We start from the raw sequence: 13,954 nt of genomic DNA, 5'->3' as shown, positions 1-13,954 counted from the left end.
CCATCCTCTCTGAGTCTGTGAAAGCTACTGATAGCTTTTTTTATGATGTTCTCCATCACAGCCTTTCTACCCACTATATCCTACTCATCCTTACAAATCTAAGTAAAGAGATCTATTACCAAATTTCCTCCCGCTCCTTAGGCCTAAAGTAATCTCTGCAATCTTCTGATTACATATTGCTCTTACTGTCTGTACTATAGACTTTGTACTTTTTTTCTTTTTCTTAACTAAATTAATTTATTTTAATTGGAGGCTAATTACAATATTGTAGTGGTTTAATATAAGGCATTGTCTCTTAATTGTACTGTGTTTATTAATCTTCCCAAGGTGTTAATGACCCTCACGAAGTGTCTAGTTACTCACAGGGTATTCAAATTATAGATGGATTGAAAAGACAACAGACTGGTTCCAAATTGGGAAAGGAGCATGTCAAGACTGTATATTGTCACCCTGCTTATTTAACTTATATATGCAGAGTACATTATGCAAAATGCCGGGATTCATGAAGCACAAGCTGGAATCAAGATTGCCAGGAGAAATATCAATAACCTCTGATACATAGATGATACCATCCTTATGGCAAAAAGCAAAGAAGAACTAAATAGCCTCTTGTTGAAAGTGAAAGAGGAGAGTGAAAAAGTTGACTTAAAACTCAGTATTCAGAAAACTAAGATCATGGCATCTGGTCCCATCACTTCACAGCAAATATATGGGGAAATAATGAAAACAGTGAGAGACTTTATTTTACTGGGCTCCAAAATCACTGCAGATGGTGACTGTAGCCATGCAATTAAAAGATGTTTGCTCCTTGGGAGAAAAGCTATGACCAATCTAGATAGCATATTAAAAAGCAGAGACATCACCTTGCCAACAAAGGTCCATCTAGTTAAAGCTATGGCTCTTCCAGTAGTCATGTATGGATGTGAGAGCTGGACTATAAAGAAAGCTGAGCACTGAAGGATTGGTGCTTTTGAACTGTGGTGTTGGAGAAGACTCTTGAGAGTCCCTTGGACTGCAAGGAGATCCAACCAGTCCATCCTAAAGGAAATAAGTCATGAGTGTTCATTGGAAGGACTGATGCTGAAGCTGAAACTCCGCTACTTTGGCCACCTGATGCAAAGAACTGACTCATTAGAAAAGACGCTGATGCTGGGAAAGATTGAAGGCAGGAGAAGGGGACAACAGAGGATTAGATGATTGGATGGCATCACCAAGATGAACATAAGTTTGAGCAAGCTCCGGGAGTTGGTGATGGACAGGGAAGCCTGGCGTGCTGCTGTCCATGGGGTCACAAAGAGTCAGACATGACTGAGAGACTGAACTGAACTGAAAAAACAACCTTTATCAAATATACTCTCAAATTATGTCTATGTGTTTGTTGGTAGAAATGATGCCTCAATGTCCTGCACATGATAAGGGTAGAGTATGATTTTTTCTTTTGAAAAAAAGATGTATTCTGATGTCTCTAAATAAAGACAGATTCATGCTTCTGTTTCATAATCATTTTCTCCATCTCGTTTTCCCTGGTAGTATGCAATTTCCATTCTTTTCATTATTGAAAAACAAGATAGTTAAATTAGAGGTATATAATTCACTAATCATGTGATTTGGTGTTATAACTATTATTAGTAATAAGTTGCTAACCCTAAGCCTTACATTTTCTTTCTCTCTATGCCACCTTGGAGAACCTCAGCAAAGACTCAGCATCTATTTTTCTGCTCTTTTTTCCTACTGTCTATGCATAAGCATAGCACAGGGATAAGTCAGCAAATGCCATTTTGGAGTGGCCGTGATGGGAGAGGACAATGGTAGCAGACAGAAAATTTTAGATCTTGCATAGTTCATGAATTTGATTCATAATTATGAAAATTTAGGAAGAGGTCCCATCAAAGAATTTTAGTTTTAATAGGTACAATGACTGAAAAAAATGTTGAAACTATGGTGTGTGGTTTGTTTTTTTTTTTGTAAATATCACAAATGCCCATTCATTCATTTACATATTCATCTGATAGCATTTGTGATCTGTAACTTAGAATGGCCTTCCCCCAACTGTGAAGGGAGCTGTGGGGATCTCCAAAATCCCTATGATATGACACCTGTTCCTTGAAGTTTTCTTCACCAGAAGCAGAAAGGCATAACCAGATACTTTCATGGAATGGGAATCACAAGTCAAATGCAACATCAGTCTCACACTCATGCCTCATTTGCCAGTTACACTGACTGAACAAAGCAGACATTCCAAGTTAAACATTGGAGAAATTGATTTACGACAAGAGTTTCTTTTGGAAATTTTCTTCTTGGCAACTGCTTTTGACATGAGGAATTCCCATTATGAATTAGGAAAATTCATACAACAGAATTCATTTTGTTCCTCCCTAATGTACATACTTTTAGAGCTGTTTCCTTAAAACAGTGTATTTCCTTTCCCTTTTTATGATTGGTTGCTGGCTTCTACCCTGTGACGAAAATGTGTGCCATCCTTTGGGAGAGCTGAGGTATTCCTATAAGAAGCAAACAACGATTGCTTCCCCTCATCATAAAAAGAATCATGCCTGTTACATCATCGTTAGAAATGAAGGCTAACTTCTTATATGCAAGAGTTTCACAGTTTTTTCTAATTACAATAGCAATGATTTGGTCTTGGAATATCTTGAGAAAATTTATTCTGGAACTATTCAGATTGTTTATAAGAGCTTCCTGATTTCAACTGTGAACATATATCTGGCTGACAAAGATTTGTCGTATTTTTAGATACCTTTACTCAAAGTAGGTCAGTAGGCTATTTTCAGACACTTTTCTTTCTGGCTTAATGTACATGACAAGAGATCTTCACAGAAAATGCAATGACAGACTCATAGAATGATTTTTATCTTAATAAATAATATTGATGCCAAAGCACGGATGATTGACAGCCATGGTAGAGTATTGCTACACACACTTTTGAGCTGGGACAGTAAATTAGTCTCTGGAATGGGCCACACAGTCCTCAAATCGGAGATTATAAACTGTAGAGGAATTCAAGGCAACACTTGAAAACATGCTATTTTAAGAAAGTTAGATTTCGTCCCCAAGCAGTGTGAGTCTTTGAAATAATCATCTGAAGAACAAAACTGAAGTTATGGGCCCTTTGCTTTTCCGTTAATCTGTTCCTATATGCCAAAACATTGTAGAAAGAGAAATCAATTTTAACAAATTAGAAATTGAAATAAGTTTTGGTTGATTTATACCAAAAAGGACTGTTCATTTTTGACACTATCAGAAATATTCTTAATTTAAAAATAAGAGAGGGAAGAATTTTTTAATGAATAATGGATTACATTGTAAACTCAGTATCATTAAGAAATGGATTGAATTTCAAAATATGCTAAGAGGAATCATAGACTGAGGTATGGTTTAAAACAATCAATATAAATTGTGCCATTATAAACGATGCTCTATCCAAAACTATTCCCAATACACCTGAATTTCATCTGATGCAAAGGAATCATAATCTTAAATTTTATTTAGTGGAAACAAATGATATACTGCAGAATTTTGTGATGAAAAAACTATATTTTGATGAAATATATTGGAACAGAGGCATGGGGAATGATGATCTATTTTATAGAGAACAAAATAATGTGAATAATATTAAACTGATGCACAGTTTCCCTGATAGCTCAGTTAGTAAAGAATCCACCTGCGATGCAGGAGACCTTGGTTCAATTCCTGGGTCGGGAAGATCCACTGGAGAAGGGGTAGGTTACCCACTCCAGTATTCCTGGGCTTCCCTTGTGGCTCAGCTGGTAAAGAATGTACCTGCAATGCCAGAGACCTGGGTTCGATCTCTGAGTTGGGAAGATCCCCTGGAGAAGGCAAAGGCTACCCACTCCAGTGTTCTGGCCTGCAGAATTCCATGGACTATATAGCCCATGGGGTGGCAAAGAGTCGGACAGGACTGAGTGACTTTCACTTTCTCTTTCACACCTCCTTAGTAAAGAATAATTTTTAAAATAATAATTAGTGTTACATTTTTTAAATCTCTACCATATGTTATTTGGACCCAATCAAACTATAATTCATGTGAATTTTTAAAGCAGTCTTCTAACTAGTGTTCCTATTTCTGCTCTTTTTCTTCCTGAAATCATTCCTTTAAAATGTGGTCAGAGTTGCCTATATAAAAAACAAAACATATCTTGTTTGCCTATTTAAAAGCCTTCAATGTCTAACTGTTTCCCATAGGATGAAGTTTAGAATTTTCAGCAGGAAAAAGAGGCTCATCATAGTGTATTTGCTTCTTTCCTAATTTTATCATCTATAGCTCCCTTCATTTATACAATTTCAGGTTTTTCCTTCAAAATAAAGTCCATGCTACCTATCCCGAAAAGCAGGGATTTCCGTGATGAACTGACTCTCAAATTTCTCTTTAATGTGGTGTTAGTTGCTCAGTCATTTCCGACTCTTTGTGACCCCACAGATTGTAGCCCTCCAGTCTCCTCTGTCCATGGGATTCTCCAGGCAAGAACACTGGAGTGGATTACCATTCCTTTCTCCAGAGGATCTTCCTGACCCAGGGATCAAACCCAGGTCTCCTGCATTGCAGACAAGTTATTTACCTGCAATTTTAATTTTAATTCATTTCTCTTTAACTCATTTTTATTCTTTGGTCTTTATCCTCCAGCCATGACAAACACCTGCTGGTTCCCCTCTCATCACGCTATTTCATTCCACTGGGCCTTTGTTCATGTTTTCCTTCTGCTTGAGTTTCCAGTCTACCCCATTCTTCACTTGGCTAACTTATAATCATGTTGACCTCCAGGAAGCTTCTCTCATCTTCTTCTGTAGTCTGACTTATTTTCCCTTCCTGCATTCCCATAACACCTAGTCCAGATGGATAAGAGAAAGATTGCTTCACTATATTGAAATTTCAAGTCTATTTCCCTTATGATAATGAAAACTACGTGAGGGCAGGGCTGACTCATCTTCACATTCCTGGTTTCTAACCAAATCTTCTAATGCAGTAATGCTTGGCTTATTCTAAGCTCTCTGTAGTATATTTTTAAAATGTTTAGAATGTTATCTTTACAGGGTTCAAATCATCTGAGATCATGCATTGGCCAGACTCCATATTTTTAGTAAAAAGACAATCTATCAGAGTTTCATAATGGTTTATGATGCCTCTACTTTTTATTTCAATACAAAGATGTATCTCCTAGTCAGAGTTTCTGCAAATTGCTAAAATGTTCAAATTATCCAAGCATTTGAGATTCTTGTCAAACAAGTAGCATGATGAATCATGTGAAAACTTGGGTTTGCATTTGAAATATTGTAAAAAATGTCAATAAGCCTGGTGCCCTACAGCAGGTTCCACACCAGTGTTAGAGGTATAGAGAAGGGAGAGGGGACGCTTGGACAAATCTATTCACTGAGTTGTAAAGGGAGGCAGTTGACTAGTATTAGAATTGAGGGGAAAGAACATTGTCTCTTAGAGAGAAGCACAGGTGAATAGATCTCTATCCTGTTACCCATCAGCCCCAATAACAATTCAATTAAAGGGAAAAAAATGAAAATTATGCAAAACATGCATTAAAATAAAATACAAACAAGTCATTTTACTGGTATCTGGCTGTGTGCCTGAAGACAGTGGCAACACAATGACAGTGTACAAATCAGTGTGTACAAGTAGAGGGAAATATTCTACTGCTTCAGGTAGACAGTCCTCCCAGAGTCCATTCATTCAACAAATATTTTTTTAATTCAAAATATTTTTGGTCACTGTATGGTAGGGACTGTGCTAATCTTTAGGGTTATGAGTGTGAAGAGACTCTTCCTATAGAATTCACTGTGGAGTATGGAGAATTGGGAGCACATAACTGACCATAAATCACCTTTAGTGAAAACTACGCTGTTTTTCTCTTCATTGTATTGACCAACTAATGTTCACCGGAGACATATCTATAACATAAATTCTGAATTAAGTTTCACAAAGCTGTGTGGAATCTCTTTGAGTCCCAAAGAGTAGGAAATAATATAGAAAAAGAATAGTGGAGTGGGTTGCCATGTCTTCCTCCAGATTGAAAAAGAGAGCTGATGCAAATCTAACAGTAAACAGTTCATTGAGAGGTGCAAACCCAAGGCAGCCAGAGTGAGGCAAAAAAGAAAAAAGCTGAGAACAGAAATGAGGAAAAGCAAGTAGAGGTGGTACATTATCAAGCTGGTCTCTACCTTTCAACAAAAATAAATATAACACATTATTTGGTTCTATGAGATAGACCACCCAGAACTTCCTCCTATACCTGGCAACAAATCTTTCTTTCTTCTTTATCTTCCTTTTTTTTTATTTTTTTATTTCTTTTTTCTTCTTCTTCTTCTTTTTTTTTTTTTTTCAGCTGCCTTTTGATATTTAGTCTTCCTCATGGGGTATTAGCTCTCACGGTTTCTTGTGGTGCAGTCAACCCCCTTATGGCAGACTTTGGGGAAGCAGAGCTACTATGATCTAGTTAGCCCAGTCTTTGGCCTTCCCTGGTTGTTCAGCTGGTAAAGAATCTGCCTGAAGTGCAGAAGACACAGGTTCGATCCCTGGGTCAGGAAGATCCCCGGAGGAAGGATAGGCTTCTCATGCCAGTATTCTTGGGCCTCCCTGCTGGCTCAGATGGAAAAGAATCCGTCTGCAATGTGGGAGACCTGGGTTCTACCCCTGGGTTGGGAAAATCCCCTGGAGAAGGAAATGGCTACTCACTCCAGTATTCTCTCCTGGAGAATTTCATGGAGAGGAATCTGGCAGGCTACAGCCCATGGGGTAGCAAAGAGTCAGACACACTGAGAGACTTTCAGTTTGGCCTCATAGGGAGTTTCTGCCATTGCTGATCCCTGAACTCAAGGCAAAGGGTGCTGGAGATTTACTACCATGGGAAGAGAGGTTTGAGTGGCCCTGGGGAGGTGCATAAACCGGATCCAACACATGTGGGATATATACCACTCAGAAAAGCTGGCACTTTGTGATACATGAACAGACATTAGTTAATATTGAACATGGTGAGCACATTTTCCCTTCATAGTCCTTCTCAAGATATTAGAAAGTCTCAGCTGGTGCCATTATAAAAAATAGTACCATTATTTTTAGAAGCACTACTTTTCCAACACTTATTCATTTTTTTTTTAATAGACAGGAAAGATTTAATTCAAAACTACTGCAATAGGGGAGAGAGCTTGAACTCAAATTTGAATATAAGAGAGAGCTTTTCCTCTTACGGGGAACTTGGCTACATATCAAGAGTGGAGGAAGGGAAACTTGACTGGCTATGAAGGGTGGATGAATTCTCTCTAAACTGGCTTAACAGGATTCTTGCTAAAATCGGCTCAGCTCTGATCTCTTTCTGTTAAAAAAAAAAAAAAAGAGAGAGAGAGAGAGTAGATCTGTCTAGAATTTAATTATATTGCTTTATTTTCATAATATTTCTAGCTATTTTATATATGAATATATGCATTGTATGTATTACAACTTGGTTGTAATGCAACAACAATGAATTAGGGAAAGTGGCACTGATGTATATTTATTAAAGTGAGGAAAGATTTCCTTCAAAATAAATGTAATTATAAAAAGACATCTTGTCAAAAGAAATCATGAAACCAATATGATAGAACATATTAGTATGAAGATAAGGAAAAAAGCCAACAGGAAGAATACAGATGATAAAAATTTAGGAAGTGACACACGGTATGATTGAACCTGATGTACGCTCTATGAATATCCATGGGATAACTTTGTTGCAATGCATTTTCTAATTAAATGTCTTGTTCTTAAACCTGTATTTAAAGATATCAGGATGCACAGGCCTGAAAAATGCATTTAATTCCATAAAACAACTAGTATGCTTCCAAACGTATAGCTGGCATTCTATAAATGTTTTTGTCATTCTACTTTTACTGGCATAGCAGTGCCCTTAATTTAGGAAACAGGACAGAAAAGGATGAACAAGCAATCTGGTACGAGTACAGTGACATTCTTCTTCCATTTGTTTTGAGAAATATACTTTAGATTTGCAGGCTTTTAGAGCCAATAAGTTGAGAGGTAATTTGACCAACTCCCTCTTTATATAAAGAAAACATAGAGGGGCTAAGAAACTTCTCAAAGGCCACATAGGTAGTTACTTAAAAAGACTGAACTAAAATTTGAATCATGAGGGGATCCACTTTTCTAAAACATATGCAGTGATATGATAAACTAAAATAATCCCCAATTAGATTTCTACACCCAGATAGCACAGGAAGAAAACCACAGTTAAACCATCTTCCCTATATAAGCAGAAGGTCTCAACTGAGCTGCATTTTCTGAAGCATTTAAAAGTTATCTGCCTAGGACTTCCCTGATTTGGTCCAGTTGTTAATCCATACTTCTATTGCAGGGTGCATGGGTTCAATCCCTGATTGGGAAACTAAGATCCTGCGTGCTGCTGCACAGGATGGCCAAAATAAATAAATAAAATTTTGAAAGTAATTAAATAAATTCTGCAACTTTCAAAAAAATAAGATAGAATAAAAAGATAAAAATAAATGCATCTACCATTCCCCTCTCTTTTGGACACACTCCTTTCATTCCCTTATATTCTAGGACACCCCTGTCTCCTGGCTTCCCTCTCATCTGTCTGGTCACATATTACTTGTCAACTTTATTGCTCCCTCATTTTCCTCCTGCCTTTTAGGTTTGGTTTTGGATATTTTTCTAGTCTTACTCTAAGACCTTGAGGAAAGAAGGCATTATATGCTTCCAAGCATAAGTACAAAAATCCTACCAATGAATTTTTATTGCAAGGAAGAAAAGCACTAAAATTACATTTGAATCTGATCAAACCTGCAATTCCCACTTGAAATTAATAGGAAATACAGGAGACAAGGTTACATGTTAACCCACACCACAGACATGCAATGACCCATTCAGAGACTATGGAAAACTTTAAAGGACAGCAATCTTGAATCTCCAACAAGCTAAATTCCAGGACAAAATGTGAAGAAGAAACACATCACGTATTGCAATTTATATAACTTATTTGGATTCTGCTTTTTAAAATGTACAGATTATAAACAACTAAGAAGATATCAGCAATGTCTAAATATTTGATGATATTTTAGAATTGCTCTAAATTTTCTTAGGTATGGTTGTGTTACTGAAGCTTAACCTTGAAGAGAAATACTTATATAAAGTTATATAATGAAATATTTACAGGTGATTTAAAAAAAGACAATGAAGACATAAACCCCAAAATCCTTATACAAGAAAATTTTTCAGGACAAATGACTCAGTTTTTTGAACAAATAGATTGCAAGGGTAAAAAAATTAAGAAAAGACTATACAAAAGTATACAAACAATAAATGCTGGAGAGGGTGTGGAGAAAAGCAACTCTTACGCTGTTGGTGGGAATGCAAACTAGTACAGCCACTATGGAGAACAGCGTGGAGATTCCTTAAAAAACTGGAAATAGAACTGCCTTATGATCCAGCAATCCCACTGCTGGGCATACACATTGAGAAAACCAGAATTGAAAAAGACACGGGTACCCCAATGTTCATTGCAGCACTGTTTATAATAACCAGGACATGGAAGCAACCTAGATGTCCATCAGCAGACGAATAGATAAGAAAGCTGTGGTGCATATACATAATGGAATATTACTCAGCCATTAAAAAGAATGCATTTGAATCAGTTCTAATGAGGCTGATGAAACTGGAGCCTATTACACAGAGGGAAGCATGTCAGAAAGAAAAACACCAATACAATATATTAATGCGTATATGTGGAATTTAGAAAGATGGTAATGATGACCCTATATGTGAGACAGCAAAAGAGACACAGATATGAAGAACAGACTTTTGGACTCTGTGGGAGAAGGTGAGGGTGGGATGATTTGAGAGAACATCTTTGAAACATGTATATTACCATATGTGAAACAGATCGCCAGTTCAAGTTCAATACATAAAACAGGGCACGTAAAACTGGTGCACTGGGATGACCCTGAGGGATGGGATGGGGATGGAGGTGGGAGGGGGGTTCAGGAAGGGGGACACATGTACACCCATGGCTGATTCATGTCAAAGTATGGTAAAAACCACTACAATATTGTAAAGCAGTTAGCCTCCAATTAAAATGAATAAATTAATTTTTTAAAAGTGACAAAAGTAACACAACAATCAAATTGTGTCAATTTTAGTAAGACTCCGGTTCAAACACACTGATATAAGCAAATATTTAGGGAACAATTGGGATAATTTGAATATGCATCAGATATTTTAAAGTTATTGTGAAATTGTTGATTTTCTTGGGTGTATGCAGATTACACCACCCTTATGGCAGAAAGTGAAGAAGAACTAAAGAGCCTCTTGATGAAAGTGAAAGAGGAGAGTGAAAAAGTTGGCTTAAAGCTCAACATTCAGAAAACTAAGATCATGGCATCTGGTCCCATCACTTCATGGAAAATAGATGGGGAAACAGTGGAAACAGTGTCAGACTTTATTTTGGGGGGCTCCAAAATCACTGCAGATGGTGATTGCAGCCATGAAATTAAAAGACACTTACTCCTTGGAAGGAAAGTTATGACCAACCTAGATAGCATATTCAAAAGCAGAGACATTACTTTGCCAACAAAGGTCCGTCTAGTCAAGGCTATGGTTTTTCCAATGGTCATGTATGGATGTGAGAGTTGGACTGTGAAGAAGGCTGAGTGCCAAAGAATTGATGCTTTTGAACTGTGGTGTTGGAGAAGACTCTTGAGAGTCCCTTGGACTGCAAGGAGATTCAACTAGTCCATTCTGAAGGAGATCAGCCCTGGGATTTCTTTGGAAGGAATGATGCTAAAGCTGAAACTCCAGTACTTTGGCCACCTCATGCGACGAGTTGACTCATTGGAAAAGACTCTGCTGCTGGGAGGGATTGGGGGCAGGAGGAGAAGGGGACGACAGAGGATGAGATGGCTGGATGGCATCACCGACTCGATGGACGTGAGTCTGAGTAAACTCTGGGAGTTGGTGATAGACAGGGAGGCCTGGCGTGCTGCACTTCATGGGGTCGCAAAGAGTCGGACACGACTGAGCTACTGAACTGAGCTGAACTGATGAGACTTTTTAGGAAATGTGACACTAATTTAATTATTTGATGTTATTAAAGAACAATAGCTAAATTTTATGTGGGATAATAATGCTGTATTTTTTGATGGAGGCCTTATCTAATAAAAATATTTGTAGATTAAAATGCTGTGGTCCTTCGAATTGCTGAAATGGAGCAGTGGGGAGGCAGTGAGGATTACAGAAATGACATAAAGTCAAACATGAGTCAACAATTGTTGAAACTAGATTCTGGGCAATGTATATCCTTAGTAGTCTTCTTTACATATTTTATATGTTTAAAACTTTCATGATTAAAGAATAATGATGGCAACAAATTTAAATACATGTGATTTATTAAAACTCATAAATTCATAAAAAAATTTTAAAGAAGAAAATGAAACAAAACTCTGATTATTGGAGATCACTAGGGTACCTACTTAATACTCTGAAATTTGATGAATTGAAGGAAAATAATACAGATATTTATTTTTACTTTCTGGTTTGAACTGTATTTCAAGGAAACTAAATTTATGTCTGTGCATGTGTTCAGGTGCTCAGTTGTGTCCAAAGTTTTTTGCAACCCCGTGGATTCTGGCCCACCAAGTTTCTCTCTCCATGGAATTTTCCAAGCAAGAATACTGGAGCCGGTTACCACTTCCTACTCTAAGCCATCTTCAGTGTATTAAAAAACAAACTTCTGTATAGAATTCCTGCTAATAACACAACAAAATTTTAGAATTAGAAAAAGAGAGAAAATCCTGCTTTCCTCCTTGGTGAAATAACTAATTCAGTCAACAGTCATACACAGACGGCAAAACTACTAGGTCAAACTTAACAGGGACCTCTATAATAAGAGAGCCTTTGTGGTGGCTTTTATCCACCTGGGGCCATTGACATTTAAATTTCAGCCATTATGTGCTTCTGAAAGTAATGAGTTATGAATATAAAGTCACAGCACCATATCTAATTTTTTTTTTCTAAAAGCAAGTGTTACATGTAAACACCAGGCTACAAAGTGTATGGCCAAGAGGGACAAGTTAAACGATATCAAGAGCACACAACTTAAAGTAAAGGACAGTTACCCAATTTCTTCAACAATAATCCCATGAAAGTTCAAGAAGTATAAGAATCAAATTCAGTAAGTGGACAGATTCCTCCTGTCATTGTCTCTGTTTAGTATCTGTTTGCTCTTCAAACTCTGCCAAGATGTTTAATAACATTTCAGCTGCAACTGTTCTCAATGTAGAAATGAGTTGGAACATCTTGAACTGAGGCCACATCTTCTCCACCAGCAACAATCAGATCCCCACCATCCCAACAATTCAAACAAGATCCTTTTATCCAAGAGCATCAGTAGGTTCTCAGAGGCTGTCCTTACAGACTGCTGTGCCACTTGGGAATCCAAAATCCCCATCAATTTTGCAACTAGAGGTCTTCCTTTCTGAAGGTTTCTCTTTGGGAAAATATTTAGGATATTCTTATTTGAACTTCTTTTTAGCAGGTATTTAAAAGAGGTTTTGAAAAATCCTTTCTGGGCCTTCCCTGGTGGTCCAGTGGTTAAGAGTCCATGCTTTCATTTCAGGGAGCGTGCGTTTGATCCCTGGTCAGGAAAATTAAGACCCCAAATGTCACACAGTGCAGCCAAAAAGTAAAATAAAAGTTACATTTAAAAAGTAAATAAAAATAAAATGGTTAATTTTATTTTTAAAAAGTCCTTTCTGCATCTTTTCTTTGGAACGTTGACTACTCAACTTTAAAGCCACTTTAGACCACCTATATCTGTTTGATTTATTGATCCTTTTTGTAGTGTGAAGACTTTTCTTACATCTCCTAGAAGTTGTGGTAGTGCAGTCAGCCCCTTCCCCTAGCCTCATTTGGTTTTAATAAGTCAGACAAAACCATAATGTTCTCCTTTCTCCTTAATAATTCAAGTTCATATCATTTCCACTACATTTTTACATCCTTTTAATCATCCTGTATATCTCTAAGGCTATTGATCTATTCTATTTGCTGCCCTTAAAAAGTTTCCCTAAACCATTTTCCCTCCAACATTATATAAATCAATCTTAAAAGATATATGTAAGGAAAGCAAATGGAGAAATGCTTATGATTCTTAAATTCTAACTTGAGCTTGAATTTCCATTTTTCCATCTGGCTTTCCAAAGATTTATGAAAATGTTTACATTCTTATATGTTTCATTCTTTAACATTGCTTATACCAATGAATGGAGAAGGCAATGGCACCCCACTCCAGTACTCTTGCCTGGAAAATCCATGGATGGAGGAGCCTGGTAGGTTGCAGTCCATGGGGTCGCGAAGAGTCAGACACAACAGAGCGACTTCACTTTCACTTTTCTCTTTCATGCATTGGAGAAGGAAATGGCAACCCACTCCAGTGTTCTTGCCTGGAGAATCCCAGGGATGGCGAAGCCTGGTGGGCTGCCATCTATGGGGTCGCACAGAGTCGGACACGACTGAAGTAACTTAGCAGCAGCATACCAATGAATATCATTGTGTGGAAGACTTTATCTGGATCACTATCAGTCTCTATTAAGGTGTGATTTTTTTTTTTGGCATTATTATTAGTTCTCAGTAATAGTCCTGATTCATAGAGCATGTGTGAGGTGCAATATTATTATCTTATAGGTAAATGAACTGAGATTTCAGTTACATGGTATGAGCTCTCTCACAGTCAATTGTGTAAAACACAGACAATATAGATCTCATTGTTACTCGGAGTAGCTAAAGTGTTAGGGGAAATTATATTATACTTATTGACAAGTACCAAGCAAAGAGTCAAAAGAGAAGTCACAAGAATGGGAAAACTAGAGTTATACAGAAAATGAAAAGGATCAAGGAAAATCGTTCTGAGGAAAA

This window comes from Bubalus bubalis, chromosome 11 (assembly GCF_019923935.1).
Source record: "Bubalus bubalis isolate 160015118507 breed Murrah chromosome 11, NDDB_SH_1, whole genome shotgun sequence".
NCBI lineage: Eukaryota > Metazoa > Chordata > Mammalia > Artiodactyla > Bovidae > Bubalus > Bubalus bubalis.
The sequence above is the reverse complement of the archived record's forward strand: the minus strand, read 5'-3'. Positions refer to the sequence as shown.